At 37.6% G+C, this 18842-nt stretch overlaps 1 protein-coding gene across 45 annotated transcripts in view; it reads right to left on the reverse strand.

Annotated features, from left to right (window-relative positions):
• Positions 1–18842, reverse strand: part of NRCAM (neuronal cell adhesion molecule) — a 264004-nt gene that overhangs the window by 130314 nt on the left and 114848 nt on the right. For all 45 annotated transcript variants that reach the window (XR_011231790.1, XR_011231789.1, XR_011231788.1 and 42 more), the window contains one exon: positions 4557–4631. The gene's annotated coding sequence lies outside the window, so the exon portion shown is untranslated. The remainder of the gene's footprint in view (positions 1–4556; positions 4632–18842) is intronic.

Consider the following 18842-nt stretch of genomic DNA (forward strand, 5'->3'; position numbering starts at 1 on the left):
TCCCTCCAAAAGCAGCCAGGGATGAAATGTCCAGATGCTGGAAGGAAGGGACATGATAAAATACCCACAGAACCCAGGCACACATGTCTACCTTTGTGTACACAGAGTACACGTGGACCTGAACACATGAGGCTGTCCAGCATTCCTGCTGTGTGGCTCTTCCGAAAGCCATACGTGGAGTATCTTACTCAGTAGGTTATGGTGCCCAATTAAAGTCCAATTAATAATGATTTTGGTGATCAGACTGATGCCTATAAAGATCCTAATTCTGAATGAATAAGAGATGCCATTTATAACGATCATTTGGAATAAGCTTCCTCTCAGAAGGTAGAGATATTTTTCTAGAGGTTGTACTTGCTGGGAACAAGGGACACAGGGCAGTGGCTTCCCCTCTTTGTCTGGTGGCACTGTTTTAGTCATTTCAGTGAACCAGAAAATTAAAATTTGTGGTCCACTAAGCTAGCCTTATCTCATCACCAGCTCCAATTCTAGTAACCCTAGAAAATAGTTAAAAACTACAAGCCAAAAGTACAGCAGGGAAAGCAAATCTGAGCAGGTAAGTATATGCAAAGTGCTATTTACAAAGGTCACTGCATCAGCCCTTTGGTGCATAAATGCTAAGTCGCTACTCATTTCCTGTACTGGAATGACTGAGGCAAATTTTTCCTTCCAATTTCAAAGCTGATATTTCTCCCCACTAGACTACAGTGGGAGGAGAGGAATCCTGCACATGAAAGTTGCAGAATCTCAGCCACTGACTACTGGCACTAATCACCGTTGCCACAGAAACATAATGCCACCTCTCTCATCACTGTCTCCCCATTACGTCATCCTATCCTCCACCTGACTAGCTCCCAAGAGAGAATGTTGATGTCTTTTTTCAGACATTTTTCAACTGCTCTCTCTGAGCCTTCAGAAACAGCTACCAAACTGAGCAGCCCAGAGTAGTGGGAGCCATGGGAGGGGGACAGGGTGAGCTGTCCGGAGAAAAATGGTTGTGTCCCATGAGAATAATGAGGACAGGATGCAAGGGGCAGAGAGAGCTTAATCAATAAAGGCCTCTCAATCATGGATGCCATTATAACTTGGAGATAAACATCCCGAAATGTATTATAATTCGACCTCCCTTCAGAAATGCTGTATGTGAGATTTCATATGCTTCCATCTGACCCCAGGAGGCAGGGTGTTGCTCAGACTCCACACAGAAATGGAAGGCTGGGCAGTGCCCTGGGATGGAAGAACAGAATGTTCCCCACTGCACAGTCATTCAGCTTCCAGGAATGCTGCGCTTCGGTGGTGAGTAGCCATCCTGTGAAGTTTGCCATGATCACAATAGAGGGACTGTCCAAGTATGCTAATGTTTCAAGAGATGTTGTCACTTCATTGAAATCTGGCTCTTGCCCTCATGATCACGTCAGGGTGAAGAGGGAGGAAGCTAATAAATATAAGAAAAGATTGTTTCGGTTTTCCAGATGACTAAATATCGAATAAACTGAACTGGCATAAAACAATAAAGAGGTGAATATCCTTTACTTAGAGTTAGATCCCTGTCTTGGTTTTTGTAAGTTCTAGGCTTCCCAGGGTAACTGCTTTATTCATGAGCTTCTCATCTTGAGTTTCACAGGGCAAGTATTCTTTCCGTGGATGCTATCTGCGTGTCTTCTGGATTTGACTGGTGTCAAGTAACATGAGATAAAACCTAGCTTTAAAATGATCCCGTAGGACAAAATTTTGATGGGTCTCTTTACTGTTAAATAGCACTAAAAATTGTATTATGATTTGGACTTTGTCGCAAAATGGTGGTTCACATTTACAAATCAACTTAATTATAAGATAAAGCCTTTTTACCCTTATTAGTTTTACTTTTATCTATTCAGAGTATGAATACCATTCTCCTAAGATGTATGCATAACTTTAACACCTTAGTACTCTAAATCGAAGGGAAAGAACAATTTTCAAGTCATGAACCAAAAGCAATCAGTAAATAATTCCAATAACCTGTCAGTTTTTTCTTTCTACATAGCTTGCCATAGGGGAGTATGCTTTAAGGTGTAGCATGGGCATGATTTTACCTCAGACTTGTTATGGTTACTACCAGCACCAAACTTACACCAGTGTAGCCAGAGCAGAAAACCAGTTACCCAAGTGATTTCAGAGGAATCCTCTACCCTTCTGCCTCAGTCTGGTTGATTACTGAAATGCCACCATTAGTGTCACACATTTTAGTGCAAGGTTTTCAACTCAGGTAGAAGGCAGATTTTCCATGGAGAGAATTTACACATTAGGGCTAATGACAAATGTGAGCACAGTTTTTACATGACACTGGACACTGGTGGAGGTAGCACTTCCCAAAGAGAAGGAACGTGGGACAGGCAGGGGGATTTGCAAACCACAGTCCACAATGTTGGCTACTCACATCTTTCAAACACCGCAGCACACGAGTGAATGTGGGAAACACTACTGAAAACTCTAAGTAGCTACAAAAAGCATACTTATTCTAAAATCAGAGGCTGAATACTTGAATAGCCTGAGGACCTTCTGAATACCAGTGAGCCTTAGAACTTCAGGAAGTTTCAGCCAGTCTTTGTGAGGGGAGGGAAAGAAATGGCGAAGACACTCAGTATTTAGTTTCGACCAGATTAAACCATTCACAAGGATAAAATGAGATAGTTTAGAGGCTGTAATACACCTAAACAAGTAAAAGTTCTCTTGAGCCACTTAAAAAGCTAGCTAAAAAGATCACGAAATATGTTTTGAGAAAGGCAGAATTGAACCTTTTCACTTGTTGCTCTAAAAGACAGAGATTTTAAATCAAATATCTTTCATGCAATGAAAGGAAGAGAAAATAATGCATCCAGCCAGGAAAACTCCCTTAGAACTACCTGAGAGTGTGCTAGAAACCACCTGCTGTGGAGCCCAGTCGGTGCTACATTTGAAGGAAACCAAGCACTTCCTCGAGGTGGCCCCTTTTCTTTCCTTGTCTTCCTCTACTTTCTTTTCACTAGAAACCACCATTTTTACATATAAGCTCCTTCTCTCAATGTCTTTCTACCTCTTGTAGGTACCTCGCAATGTATCATCCATATAAGAACTTGCCACACCTTACGACTGACACTAGTATTGTGTTGGTAAGCTACTGTCCTTATCACCATTATTACTAATTCCTCACTTCCAACAATTGCAATTTGGTTCATACATATGCCATGCCCATGGCAGAATGCATGGAGTCTTACCATCACATCGCTTTACCTTGCAGGTGTTCTTTATTTTACAAAATATGGACACTTGTAGGGAGGAGGGGTACATCAAAAATTTATAAAATAAGTTATTTTGCATTAACCAAGGAAGCTTCCTATTAGAAGAGAACTTTATACAAATTTAAAGCTCTTTTGGTATTGGTCATAATTACCTAACATCAATTTTGCCCAGTTTTTGCTCATTTTCACTTTTCAAGGACTCTTCAAGCAGAACAAAATATGTACTATTTGATTTACAAAGCAACATTCTTAGTTTCCAAACTACTGATTTGGGGATTTCTGATGGTATTCTGAAACACTATAAGAACTAGTTCTATGAAGTCAGTTTCAATATAACACAATGGAAGCAAATTCAGCTGAGGCATGAATCATTTCCTCTTAATTACGAAATGACATCTCAATGGATCAAGCTAAGAATTCTCAAGGACAAGGGACAACCTGTGCAAAGGATTTTACTCCCTCAAAATCTTGTATACAATCTTCTTTTCTTAAAGTCCATAAGAGTTTCTTTATTTGTTAAATGAAACCTATGAGGTAAAGGACTAAATGTCTCAACAATCAGGCTCTCATAATTTTTTAAGAAAGCTATTATTGGTTGAGACACAGTTCTCTGAACTGTGTTCCAGATCTCCAAGTCAGATATTTTTCATCAAGTTTCGTACTATAATAGATGGCCTTTCAGAAGGCACCATAGGCCTGGCAGGGTCTGTTCAAGAGCTGATAATTCTGATGGCACAAATAGCAATGGGGTGGGCAGTGAGGGTGGGAACTAAGAAGTAGTAGGGAAGGGATTTACAAAGCAGAAAGCACATTTCAAAGTAATATTTAAACTTCCAAAACAGACTTTTTTATTCTTTGGAGTTCATTGTGAGATAAGAAAAATCATTAATGAATTCAGAAGAATTTTGATATATGATTGAATCAAAAAGAAAATTCTTTCCTTGTGAATGATTCCCTATAATTTTTAATCTTTAGTTCCTTCAGAAACATATTTTTTACTAGCAGTGATTTTACTCTGCTGTCTATTTTCTGGATTTCATGACTCATGATTTAGTAAAACAAAAATCTTATTACTATGACAGGACATGAGGACTGGTTTTCTTCCCTGTGTATTTGATCCATCCTCTTTGGCAGTAGTAAGATTAATGTTTCTGCATCTATGTTCCTCTTTTCTGTCTTTTATCATACTCTCTGGATTTAAAAGTATTAAATATATCAATAATATTACATAATCACATCATTTTATGATATAATTTCCTTCTTTACTAATTTAAACATTTTAAGAAGACAAACTCTTACCTTTGCAGGTCTTCTTATATGAAGAAGGTGTTCTTCCTTTTAATTCTTTAAACCAAAGGTCTTCCTAGCATTGCTCTGTGGGTTGAAGAGTGGGGGGAAATGTTAACTAGACATTGGTTGTCATCAATCACAGCAGATTGTCAATACATTAACTCCAACTGACTCCCTGATGGGAAGCACAATTACAGAGAATGCCCTGCAAGGAAGACAAATTATGAATAGATTTGCTGAAACATATCTTTGCTGGCTTCAATCAAAAGTGACAGCAGAGAGGTGACCAGAATTCTGGTGGACATCCCATTAATGGAGACATGTCTGATTCCTCTTTTAAGTTTAGGGGAATAGAGGGCTTATTGTTGTGTGTATGTGTGTGTGTGTGTGTGTGTGTGTGTATAACATATGTGTATGTATATATGTACAGTGTGGATAAAATACTTTCTTGCTATGGACTTATTATTATTATGGTTTAAATTGTTTATTTAGTAGAACAGGAATTCTTTGGATTATGTTTGAGAGGTCCTAAGTTTTCATGAAGAGAGTCAAGAATAGATGACGGGAACAGCCGAGATCTGAGGAGAAAGTTCCACTGGCGCTACGCACAGGCAAGCCATGGATGGGTCCCAAGCTCTGAGATCTCCAACTCTCCACCCCTCAGCCTCAATGTTTCCTTTGCAAATATTCCAGCTGAGAATTAGCCAGAAAAGGACAGCATGGATGGGGAGTAGAACAATCAAAGTTGAGCAAATTAAGTTTCATTTTTTAGACAACCAATTCAGTGACACCCAACATTTTCTAAGGGAGGATTTGTGTCTTTTTGAACTTCAAATTTTTGGAAACAGAAGTCATACTATCAACCTCTGAAAAACCCTTCAGAGAAGAGAAACAAGTGTCAATTCAAGAACTCTGGATTGCACTCAAATATTAAGACAACCATGAATTGCAAAAGTATTCCATTAATAAAATGAAAAGATGTGTAATAATCTCAGCTGTTTCAGTTTATGCATGTGTTATAAAATATTTTCTGCACTAAATAGCAAAAAAACTTTCTTAATTACATGTAAAACCACCTTTAATAGATTTTTATTGTATCTAGTGCAATGATATTTTATACGGACAAAATAATAATATTGTGGAGGTTAGTGATTTTTGCTTGGAATTGAAACCAATTTTATAGTAATAAAGATTCAATTCCCACTTTAAAAAACCCTCTAGAGGTATGTAGGAGTCTATAAGAATTTGAAACTATGTCTACAATAACAATTCAATTCAACAAACTTATACTGAGTATTTAATATATGTCTGTCAATTCATTGGATATATAGAAACATAAGGAATAAAGAATAAAATACAAATATATCATGTTGCCTATCATCACCATAAAATGTAGTATGTATAGAGTATTGTGAGACCACAGAAGGAGGAACAATTAATTCTACAAGTGGGCATCAAGGATGGCTTTCCACAGGAGATAACAACTGAATTGAACCTTAAAGATGGGTAGGAAGGGCACTCAGGGGAGAAGGAAGAGTGGGAGCAAAGCAATGGCAGTGGCAAAGTGGGTGGTGTGTGCCCACTGGTAGAGCAGTGAAGCCACAGTATTGATGGGGGTGGGGGGAGTGTAGCAAGAAGGGAGGCTACACCAGTCACTTGGAGCCAGAGTGCAAAGGGCCTTGAGCACCAACAAATCTATGAGTCTAGACTTTAACTTGAGAATGACATGGACCCACTGAAGGTTTTAGGCAAAAGGGAAGAAAATTTGTTAGTGGTGTGGGTGACTAAGGGAAGTTAGACAGTGGAAATGGAGACTCTTTAGGAGGTGTTTCAGTAACCAGCATGCAAGAGTCTTGCCTTCTACAGGTAACCCCTGCCTCCTCCCTGAGCCCACTCCTAAAAGGCACACACACTTGACTCCTCCCCAGGATGAATCGGGATACACAGATGGAAATAATTTAAGGTTAAAAACACCGATCAGGCCATGATATCTGAAATTATTGCACATCTTTCAATTTTATTAATGAAATAATTTTGTGATATGTAGTTGTCCTAATCTGTGAGTGCAACTTCAGGGGTGGAATCTTGTGAGGTTAGTACGTAAATGTGGTCTTGTTTCTCTCTTCTTCACCTGGCCATCTCTCTTCCCATCTTCCCACCATCTCCTCAACCAGGGCAGCCCAGCTCTGTGCTTCTGGCCCTGCCCAGGACCTGAGGCAGGTAGGTTGGCCCAGTCTAGTACTTGATGCCAGGGAAACCCCTCCCTGTGGGTCCTTTTTCTTTGTTACTGCATGTGTGTTTTGTATCAGTCTTCCCCTTTCCATTGTGGTGTTAATATCTGACACTGGTTTGGGCTCAAGGGAAACAGATCCTGCCTAATGGAGTACTTTGCTTCCAGGCCATTCAAACTAACCTGGCTTAGGGAAAAGGAGCCTGTCAGCTCTTCCAGCCCAGTGTAATAGAGCTCTGCATTGGGATTTGAGACCAAAGCCCTAGCTAATAATAGATTTTTACCTTGTCTTGCTTTGTCAATGTCCCCACTATAAGTGTCTCTTTTGGAGATTTCATGGGTGGAGCATAATGCATGCATTTTTGGGTCTCTTGTCTAAAATATACCACAATCCTTCATCTCCAAATAATCATGTCAGTTAAGGCAGACATGCAACTCAAAAGGATAGCCTGTGCCTTCCTGATTAAAGTTCCTTCTAAAACAAATTTCTGTGTATGGTAAAATTAACGAAATTTAAAGAGTACTTAAGTTTGCTAGACCAAGCCCTTTAGGGGAATCTTCACCCCAACCGCACCCCTCATTGTGTTTGAAGCACCTACACTACATGGCTATGGAGCTATTGAAAATTTGTATCACAGACAGCTGGAGGCTACAGCTAAATACTGCAGAATTAATTAAAGATATGTCAATAAAATTACTGTAATTTTTACCTGGAGGAGATAAGAGAACTAACATTTAACAAGCTACTATTATGTTCCAGACTCTCATGTACATATTATAGCAGGTGACACCAATTCTATGAGATAAGTATCATTATTTCTTTCATACAGAGGCAGAAACTGAAACAAAGAGAGGTTAAGTCAATGACTCTAGTCACACAGCTATCGAGCAACACAGCTGGACTACAAAACCACTTCTGTCTGAATCCAAAGGCTGTTACTTTGCTACTTCACCCTGTGGCTCTTAGGAGAAGACAAGGCTAAACTTGGGGTGAGGGTGCCACTGAGGCTTTAGAGGAAGGCAGCAGAAGAGGAAGCTACCAGAAAGAATGGCAAGACCAAGAGAGAGACATGGACAAAGCCAAGAAATAAAAAGCCCAGGAAGGGAGGAGGGGTGGTCCAGGGTCGAAAGCTGCAGGAAGGATATAAATGGGGAGGCCTCTGTGGCCGTGGGTGGCTCATCCCTGCAGCCCCGAGCTGGTGCTCTCGGCATGCCATCTCCTCCCTGCGCACTGTGGTTTAAAGCTTCTGTGAGTCATGCTGCACTATCGTTTCCATGCCTCTCTGCCAAACATACTTTCTATCAGTAACATTTCACAAAAGGGGCAGGTATGAAAATACTGCTGAGTGTGGAAGAATATGCTTTTGAACATAAATTTTAAAGGAAAGTCAAAAGAATGTGGGATTTTTTTTTTATATCTTTTAACAATTTTTAGCATAATTCAATTAAGGGCAAAATTATCTAAAAAGAACATATATGTAATTTTGCATAGGTATAGTTCCATGGCATCATATGGAAAAATTATTTCATCCTTCCTTACATGTATTATTGATATGGCGCTGTCACATTTTTAATTTTTTTAATTTTTAAAATTTTATTAGAGACGAGGTCTCACTGTATTGCCAGGCTGGCCTCAAAATTCTCGACTCAATTGATCCTCCTGCCTCAGCACCCCAGGTAGCTGGGACTACAGGCACGTGCTACTGCACCTGGCTCACAACCACACTTTTAACTTCCTTTGAAGATTTAAACCCTTAAGCCTTTGCAAGGACCACCAAAAGACTGTATAGTAACTATTCCCATGTCAGCAATTATGTCAAATATTTCTAGGGAATGAATTTTTGTTACATTCATTATTCTTGTTTTGACAATCCTGTCAATGGGCTTTCATCACTCTGAAACGCATTTAGGTCGACAGAATAGGGTAATACATCATTGCTATTTTTCCAATAACCAAATAACAATTTATTTCTTTTTTACCAAAATGCAATCAACTTATCCTATTAAATAAAACCAGTCCTAAGTCAAAAGGTCAAGATGAGATCTGATGTGTTTTAAAAGTAGCCTTCAGAAAAGCTGAATGACATCTAGGTGAAAAATGTAAGAAACCCAAAGGCCATAGTACACATAATAAAGCAATTATAATAAAAGTAATTCAATGGTATGTAAGTATAATATAAAAAATTCAATAATTCAGAAAAGTGAATACTAAGCCACTCATGGAAAAATAAAATAATAAATTTCCTAACTGCCCCAAAGTAAATCACAATTGATTGGCATAAATTTTTTACAGGATTTGTTTTTGTTTTTATTTTGTTTTAAAATGAGAATCTGTAACATTCAATACAATGGAAAATCTGTTATTATAAATACTATTAGGTAAAAAGTATTAGCATGCAAAAATGCTTGAAATCTCATTTGGTTTATACTTTCTGACACAACTGTTAAGATATTAAAAATGTTCACTGTTTGGTTCTTGTGAGGTTGATTTCTAAAAACTGGCCTCCTTATTAATTATACAGCAAAGGGTAGATTACATTGAGATGTCAAGCTTTGACACCTTCCAACCAATTCTGTTTTCAATTGTAACAATTGTTTTGTTTATACTCTTCAAAATAAGTATAGCTGGGAAATATTTTTTAGAACATCAATTTTGAAGATTTTATATGTAATGATATATTTATATATCTGCATGCATTTATACAATATATTGACATTTATTCACCTTTATGTATTTGTACAGCATGTAAAATTGTTTGGCCTTTTATCACTATAAAATGATAGTAATTTACAAACTTTAACATTATTTCTTTTTTATCTGATAATTTTTATTTCAAAATTCTAAGAGGGTACAAGTGTTTTTGTTACATGGATAAATTATATAATGCTGAAGTCAGGGCTTTTAGTGTGCCTGTCACCTGAATAGTGTACCTTGTACCCAATAGGTAAGTTTTTATCCCTCACTCCTCTCCCATACTCCCACCTTCTTAGTTTCCAGTGTCCTTTATGACAAACTTATTTTTAATCTTTAGTCTTAACAAAACTTGATAGTAACAAAATCATAGACTAACCCTAAACTGTTTTTTTTTCCCTGAACTTCCTGCCTTTGACATGATTCTTGGACTGAATTTGGGGTCCATTCATACTTATTAACTGGAGAGAAAAGGATAAACAAACAACTCTGTTAAAATTGGCATTTATCTTTGGTTTCTCCAGGGTAGGCCTGTCATCCAGCAGCCTAATTAAGCTTGACATGGCAAAAAGCCAAACTCATCTAGAAACCCAGTTCTCCCATTGCAGCAGCCTATGAAACAAAACACATTCCAAAAAGCAGAGGGTATGGTCTGAAATAAAGCAAACTTCTTTACAAATTCCCCAGTTTGTGATATTTTGTTATAGCCATACAAAACGGACTAGACCAATAGTGCATGGTACATTTCATCATTTCATAGGAGGAATTATTAAAACCATAAATAAAACCTAGAAGTTCAGTGTGCAGTAAGGGCAGCTCTCTACCAAAGAGTCATGTCCCCTTCTGTCACACAGAGTGGCTGTGGGGAAGGGACTCCTGTCCAGGTCTACATTCCAACACCCCTTCTATCTAGGTGAGACCATGAGATGTATGGGAGTTAATACTTTGTTGATCAGATGTTTAAGAAACAAATGTGTCTTTTCCATGCCCTCCTATTTCCCCACTTCTGGCTGGATGTCAATGCCAGTGTAACCTCAGAAGTCACACAGCATAGGCTCTCTGTCAGTGAGGGTCCCTTAAGGGTGAAGAGTGAAGATCCTTCTCTCCACACTCACGGTCTACATTGCTAACAATGAACTGCTACAGGAGCTGAGAAGAAACTCCGTGTGACGATTTCACAGTGTGAGGGTTTTTTACAACAGCTAGCTCTGCCCTATCTAATAGAGGCAACATGTTGTGAACGTAATAGAAACTGTAAATGAAATCTAGTCCTCGCTGGTCCTTTTTCTATGTCTATAATCTAAGAGGAAGAGATTTAATTTTTAAATATTAGCATATTCAGAGAAGGAAAGCAAAAGTTCAAGGGCATTAAACAAGTCTTAACAGAAACAAACTAATTGTTTACTTCACCTAGGGAAGAAAAAACTTAACGGAGTCTAGTTAAACTGTCAATGAATACATGGAGGACCCCAAAATTTTATATAGCAAATATTAAGAAACTGTTTTCCAGTTTCATTAAATATAAAACAAACAAATATAGAATGATTTACATGATGGTATATAAAATAGCATTGTATCTAAAAAAATAGGGAAGATTGAAAACAGTTTTTGAGAGAATTGGATTCAGCAGATAAAGGATGGACCTGGAAATCCACTTTTCTAATAGGCAGCCCCAGGGGGTTCTGATGCAGGTTGTCGTGAGTTAGAAGGTGGAAGAATGTCTCTAGGGTAATGATGGTCAAACACTGAAATCTGCTACTTTGTGAGGCTATCAAATTTCCTTCCTAGAAGAAAGTAAAATTAAGAATGTTTCTCATCCACAGGGTGGAAAACATACCCTGTCCACAAACACAAAAGAGCTCTGGGTATCTAGATAAGCAGGACATGATCCCAACCCTTAAGCAGCTCTCAGTCTTACAAGAGAGACCATGAATTTCTTGCGTGTATATGCTTGTGTGTGTATGGAAGGTGGTGATGAGCAGAAAGAGGAAACAAAGATGACCTCTGGGTTTAAACCGAGGAGGTGAGATCTCACTCATGGGTGAGCAGATGCACCTCAGTGTGGCCCTAGGGACCCCGATGTCCTCTGGGCATCCTTGTTTTGGAACATAGTCTCCACCAACCAACATACAGAATGAAACAAAGAAAGTTGAGCTCCCAACCCATTTAAGAAGCAAAAGCAGTTCATGTTTATATATTTTACATATCAAACTTCCATGTAAAGTAGGAAGAAAAGATTCTAAGATAACTAAGTTTTATAAAAACACAGCTATATGGGGAGTTATTGCTTAATGGGTATAGAGTTTCAATCTGAGATGATGAAAAAGCTCTGAAGATAGATATGGTGATGGTCACACAACAATGTGAATATACTTAATGCCACTGGCCTGTACACTTAAAAATGGTTAAAGTAGCAAATTTCATTTTATATATATATTACCATAAAAACATGGCTATAACTTCCTTCCAACACTATAAGTTAATGTATATAAGATATTTGTAGGAAAAAATTTCAACTTATACCCTATACTTCCCCATTAATACTTTCTGTGTCCTTGAAGACAGAAAAACATTAATTTACTAATAAATATTTAATGAGCAACTACTAAGGCCCAGTCACTTGCTGGGTGTCCCCACTCAGTGTCCCCAGACACTGAGGATACCGTAATGACCAGAATAGAAAATAATATCCTCATAGAGCATTTATTTATACATCTCCTCATACACCCAACATTTATTAAATGTTTACCATTTGCCAAGTTTTATGCTGAGCACCAGAAATACAATGGAGAAAAAACAATGAAAGCATCAGCTAACCAGGCATTTCCCTACCCTCATGAGGCTTATAGTCAACTTCAGAGACAGATATTGAACATATGTCAATCACAGAAAGGGATCTAAAATGCCAACTTTGAGAAGTTGTTAAGGCAGAAGCGTGTGGTGATAGGAACTGGTTTAGTCAAGGTCAGTCTTTCCTAAGGACACGATGACTGAGCTGAGATCTACAGGGTGGGGGAAGGGACACTGTGGCTGGAGCAAAGCAGGGGCCTGGGGAGAGGTTCAATGAGTTTGGTGACACAGTCAGAGGGCCGGCCACTCAGAACCCCATAGATCTTTCCGTCTTTATCTTAAGGGCAATGGGAAGCCACTCATGTATTTTAAGGAGGCTGGGGGTGGGAGAGAAATGATTTGATCAGAAATAATACTAATTTTGCTGCTCTAACGATTTAAAAACTACCAACTGAAAATCAAGGCAAGAACTATAAGTAAATTCCTTTACAGTTATAAAAATAGGTGAAATAATTTGAAGCTTTCAGATGAAAGATAGTGTTTAATATATCAAAGAATTATCATGATCAGATACAAAATGATAAGTTTTTAATTCTTTGGTGTTGATCAAAACACAGTCTCTTAAGGTCCTATTATACAAGCTACTAATGAAGCTGAATTTGATTAAAACTGAGTCACCTGAACTTGCAAGCCTGGTCAATTAAGTTGCCCACTCTTGATTAATACTGTTTGAAGTGAATATTTTGAAAAACAAAACAACAGTGAAACTATTTGATCAAAGAAATAAATTATATTAAACTTCACATAAAATGATTACTTTGGCATGTTTCCTTGACACATAAGGTAACAAGGGGAAATTTAACTAATTATTTTACTGACTTGATTAATATTTAAGAGCTGGAATAAGGAATCGAATACATATACATTTCTTCCTTTAAAATATGGTTATCAATGCTAATTTATACTGTTGAATGAGGGGAAAAGGTTCAGACCAGCAAAATATTGTGTGTTAAGAAAAGACATACGTGTAATAATAAAAACACTACCTTTTGTATATAATCAGGTTGCTATTTTAATTTATACTGACTTAAACATTCAGTAAGTAGGTGACAAATATTTCTGTGCATTTCAAATTCTGGATAAAACAGGAGTAGGAAACATCAAACATTCAATTATGTAGTGAGCTAATCTGACCTCTGAACAGGATAGTACAACTTCAGACTATCTTTCATGTTCAGAAAAGTTTTATATACTTGAACAATATAGTTGGCATGATTCATCTTTTCACCAAATTGTCATTTATACAGTTCAGAGCTGTCAATTCATTTTTCTGCTTAAATTATGTTCAGAATGCAATGTACACAGCCAGAGGAATATTCCCAAGGATGCTTCACCACATTTTATTTTAACCTGCCAAAGCCCCCTTGTGTTTACAGGTCCCAGGAACTAAGGCTTACTTGCAAAGAGGCCTTTACTACCATTACCTTTTGACACTAAGTCTCACAAAGATCTTAATTTTAAAGTTTAATCTGACTTGGTTTAAGACCTAGTAATTTTATTGCCCTACCAATTTACAATTTGGTCTGACCAATTTTAATATAATTGTACACAAAAACTTTTTAAAATTTCACTTGCAAAATTCTTCTTTAAAACAAACTTTTATATGTCCCATTAAATTGTCTGTTGGTATCAAAATTATAGCTCATATTCTAGCAGATGTTATGAATAATAAATCAGATGTAAAGATGCACATAAAAATATAGTAAATCAGATTCAGGAACAGTAAAGGAGAATGAATGCATGTCCCTTAAAAGGAGGGGAAGAAAAACTTTTTTTAAAAATTAAAATTATAATTTGGCTGTGCATTTTTGTTTTTGTTGTTGTTGGTAGTAAACAAATCTCATTATAAAGATGAAATAAGAAGAGGTTTTGAAAAACTTTCAAACATTTGGATAAAGATTCCACATTTTTTTTTCAAAGTTGGAAAGTCATTTTTGCTTCAAAATTCTCCTTAGATCCTCTAGTTTTCCTGTCTCCTCTTGATACAGACATGAACTCACAAGTAGTCTCCTCACTTTTATATTTCCTCACAACTTCCTGAGTCTTTGACATGCTCACTGAACTGAATTTGAGGGCTTTTCATAATACTGCTCTGGAAGGAGAAAGGAATGAGCCACAACAGAAACAACATAAAGTGGGTTCAAAGTACAACTCTGCTATAGCCTCTGTGATTACCCCACATTCACCATAGTATTGGTTGGCACCTGGGACTCCCTAATGAGGATTTTGACTCTAATTCTTAGTTTATGCAAGCACTGATCTTCAATTTTAGTTATACTGAGTTTTTGAACCAAATGGAACTTTCTGAATATAAAAACAAAAGGCAAAGGAATTCTAACAGGATTTAAATTAGGGCTTGGGAGGATCCCAAATCACACCTAAGCCTGCCATTCCAGATTTCTCTATAAGAGTATTTGAGCAAAGTGGCCTAATCCTGGTCAATATCAAAATGACTTTGGGAGTCTCAGCCCACTCAGTTCTCTAAATCAGTTTCCCAATTTAAGATCATGAAACCCTGGTCTTATAGAAATCTTGAATACTGTTAGTTCCAGGTTGCTAACTATGCTGAACTGCAAATATGAAGCTGCCCATTTGAGAGATCATCTTTGATGTAATGTGACCTGTATTAAACAAACTACTATTTATAAATAAAGCAATCAAATTATGAATTTAATAGCTTACCAAGTGACATTAGGCAAATTACTTCCTTTCTGTGTACAAAATGGGGTTAATAGTCCTGACCTATGTCTCAAGGTCTCTGGGGACAATTCATTTAGGAATTGCCTAAGTGCTGTATAAATGTTACTGGTGTTATGAGAGCTTGGTTTTATTGTCAGTGGAAGGCCTATCATAATAAGGAATGCAGAGGTCTAGTCAGAGGTGAATTAACAAAGCGAGGTCTATGCTAATACAAGTGCCCCCTGACCTTGGATCACTGAGCTTGAAAAATTGCACAGATCAGAATGTAAATGAAGTTTGTATTTTCAGAGACACAGAGTTTTTGTTAATGTATTTCCTTTTAATTCTTTTGCTTTGAAAATCATTATTTTGGAAGCAAAACAACCAATTTCCATTTCCACCTACTTTTTTTTTTTTGTATTATTCTCTTGGGAATTCCCAGCATCATTTGCATTTAAGCATGACATCGAAGGCATCTTTCTGAATCAGATATCCAGCACACTCAGGAAACATGCCTGTCAGTAGACAAGGGATGCATATACATCAACTCTCTTTCATTTTAAGGTTCTTTTAAATTGTGTGATCCCCAGACTTTCATTACTTTTAGAGAAAATAAGTTCTCTTTTCCACTTAAATTTCCACAATTCATTCACATATTTGGAAAATAGTTTCTGTGTACCTAATATGAACCAGGCACTGTCCTAGATGTTGGAGATAACAGTAAATAAAACAGGCAGAAATCCCTGCTCTCACATAGCTCATATTCTAGTAGGTGAAGATAAATAGTAAGCAAAAATAAATATAGTATTTTAGGATAAAAAAAAAGAATAATGAGAAGACAGGTGTGCAAAGATGGGAAGGGCAATTTTAAATATGGTCAGGGGAAAACCTCCTTGAAAGTTAGGATTTGAGTGGAGATTCGAGGGCCACAAGTGTTACAGCCACTGGGGAAGGGCATTGCAGGGAAGGCAAGGGTGCCTGGCAAATGCAAAGGCCCTGGGGTAGGGGTCTGTTTGCCTGTTTGAGAACAGCAAAGAGGCCAGGTGGCTGAAGGGAAATGAGCAAGGGGGAAAAATCAGGAGATGAAGCCCCAGGCGGGTCAGGGCACCAGGTGATCTAGGGCAAGGCCCCTGGCTTGCACTCTGAGTGAAATGGCAAGCCCTTGAGGGGTTTTGAGCAGAGAAGTGACACAGTTTGACTTCTGTCTATACCGAGAACAGGCTGAAGGGGAGCAAGGTTGAGACAGGAAGACCCCATAGAAGGCTATCACAATCGTCCAGAGCAGAGGTTAGTGGCTTGATCCAGGGCGGGTAGCACAGGGTAGACTCTCACAGCTTTCAATTATTAAACACACATCCTTCTTCGTCTAGTTATGGTTTCTTATTTGAATTACTTCACTCTCTAAGGAGATATTTTTTTCTTTAAAGCCTTCCCTTTCCATTCCCTCACTCTCAATAATAATGCTTCGGCTCACATCATTTTAGAAAGGGTCAAAACATGCCAAATTTGGATGTAGTTAAATCAGCAAGTAAACTATTCTCCAAAACTGCAAATGACTTGACAGGGTTCTGCTGAAGTTCTCAGCACAGACACCCGCCCTCTCTTCAAGAGGCCTCCTGCATCACAGTGTGGGTGAAAGCGAGGCGGAAGCCTCCCTGTAAAGTGGGGGGCAGGCGTGAGGAGGGAGGGGACTGGTGTAGACGTCTCAGGGGGCCAAGAGCTTCCATTTTCAGCAATGTCGCTTGCATTCTGAGTTAAGTCCCAATACTTCACAAAAACACTTTTGAAGCAAATTAAGAACCTGTACTCATATACTTATGTGTCTATGTTAACCAAAGAAATGCTCACTGACTTTTAATTCCTGTTCGTGTAAAATTTAGTACTGTACTTTAAAAAATTTATTTTTATTTTTTTAGCTTTACCGAGGGCCAGCATAATCATACACCATGTACTAAACAAACCTAAGCCCCGAAGCCCTGATTACCAAGAAACAGCAGGAACGGACACTCCCTTCACCAACTAGTAAGAAAGTGGCTGCATTTGAGCACAATTCCAAATTTCCTACGAAGGTGGTGGCAAGGGCTACTACCCAAAGGGAAGATTCTGGAAATGGCCCTTGTGGGAAAAGGAGGAAAATACATCAGTATTTTCAGCTAACCTAGAAAAAAATTTTCTTGACAACTTCAGAACCCACAGAGAAGGAGGAATGTGTAATCGGAGAGTTCTTGGATTACCATGGCATCCTCTTTAGGTCGGTGGGAGTACTGTCAGTCGTGATCTGGGTCTCATTTGTTCCAGAATAATTAAAAATGAGAACTTGGATATTCTATGAATGAAGTGGTATATGATTATTAATGGATTATTATTACTTTAAATGAATTATTTTTCTTTTCTTCATTTGGGTGACTTACTAGAAACAAACTACACTTTGACATTTAGAAAAAAAAATTTTCTTTTCCCAGATCTTGGGGTTCTAAACTGCTGCTCCACTTCCTCCAGGTATCTGTGTTGCTCCTTCATCTTCTTCTGATGTCTGTCATCTCTCTGAGGCCTTCTTTGGCTGCATGTCCAAAGGGCCAACCACATGCAACTTCCCGTCTCCTTTCTCTGCATTATTTTTCTTCTTAACACTTGCCACCATCTAATATATGATGTATTTTATTGATTTACCTTCTTTATTGTCTCATGTACCAGAACGTAGGATTCATGGCAGGGATTTTGTCTGTTTTGTTCATGTTCTATCCCTAGTGCCTAGAACAATGCCTAACACAGAGCATTATAAAATTTGTTCAATGACTAAATTAATTCCACAAAGGGACCAGATAAGAGTTTTAACTTGAAATGCTATATTTAAAAGATCGATTTTGGTCAGTAAAGACACAGGAAGTATTTCTGGAAAGACACACAAAAGACTGATACCAGCATTTATCTTGGAGGGAAAAGGATTTGAGGGGGAGACATTTACATATAATTTTATAGCCTTATGTACTATTTGACCTTTAACATCATTAGACTGTTTTTTTAATCATCACTCAGAGATGTATGAGGGCTATAAATTATGGGCCCTTTTAATTGTTTTTATAATCTTCAACAGTAAAAAAACTAATAAATGTTAATTTAAAAGTAACCACATATATTTGTAAAAATCGACACATACACATATATTGTACTCAGTGAGACATACAAAGTTAATATAAAAAGATACATCTAATAACTACTCTACTTTTTGAGCATTAAAAAAATTATCTATAACAGGATTAACAGGGTGGTATATTGGTACAAAGACATTGCAGCAAATGAGGACTTGCCACGAATCAGGACATTATGAGTGCTGGAGAAGGAACCAGGTAAGAGAATATTCTTACAACCTTATTCATACTAATTACATGGGAGCAAGTATTTCAATGGGGGCCAAAGCATTCCAGTTTTCATTTGAATTTCAGGGTAAGGCTAAGTATTATATAATATAGTATTCATAATGACATTTCCTCAGAAAAATGGGAAGAAACCATAAAAATCAGAGCACTGTCAGAAAAGTCAAAGAGAAGTGGGTTGACAAAATACTAGAATTAAACTATGAGTACAGTTACTTGAAGAGTAGGAAAATTCAGAACAAAAAGAAGGAAGACATGGCAAGTGAATGTCACTCAGTAGCAGAAATTAAATATTATTCTCAATGTAAGTCCAGTAAACATGAGATCTAGGCCAAAAATGTTATAAAGGAAAAGTTTATAGATTTGATCATTTATTTTCTAGGAATGAAATGTTAACTGTAAAGTTTGGGAAAAGTGTCCTAGATTCCTATTCATAATCCACAGGGGCCCGTGGTCATCAGGCACAAGAA

Source organism: Eulemur rufifrons, chromosome 29, assembly GCF_041146395.1.
Source record: "Eulemur rufifrons isolate Redbay chromosome 29, OSU_ERuf_1, whole genome shotgun sequence".
In the NCBI taxonomy this organism is placed as follows: Eukaryota; Metazoa; Chordata; class Mammalia; order Primates; family Lemuridae; genus Eulemur; species Eulemur rufifrons.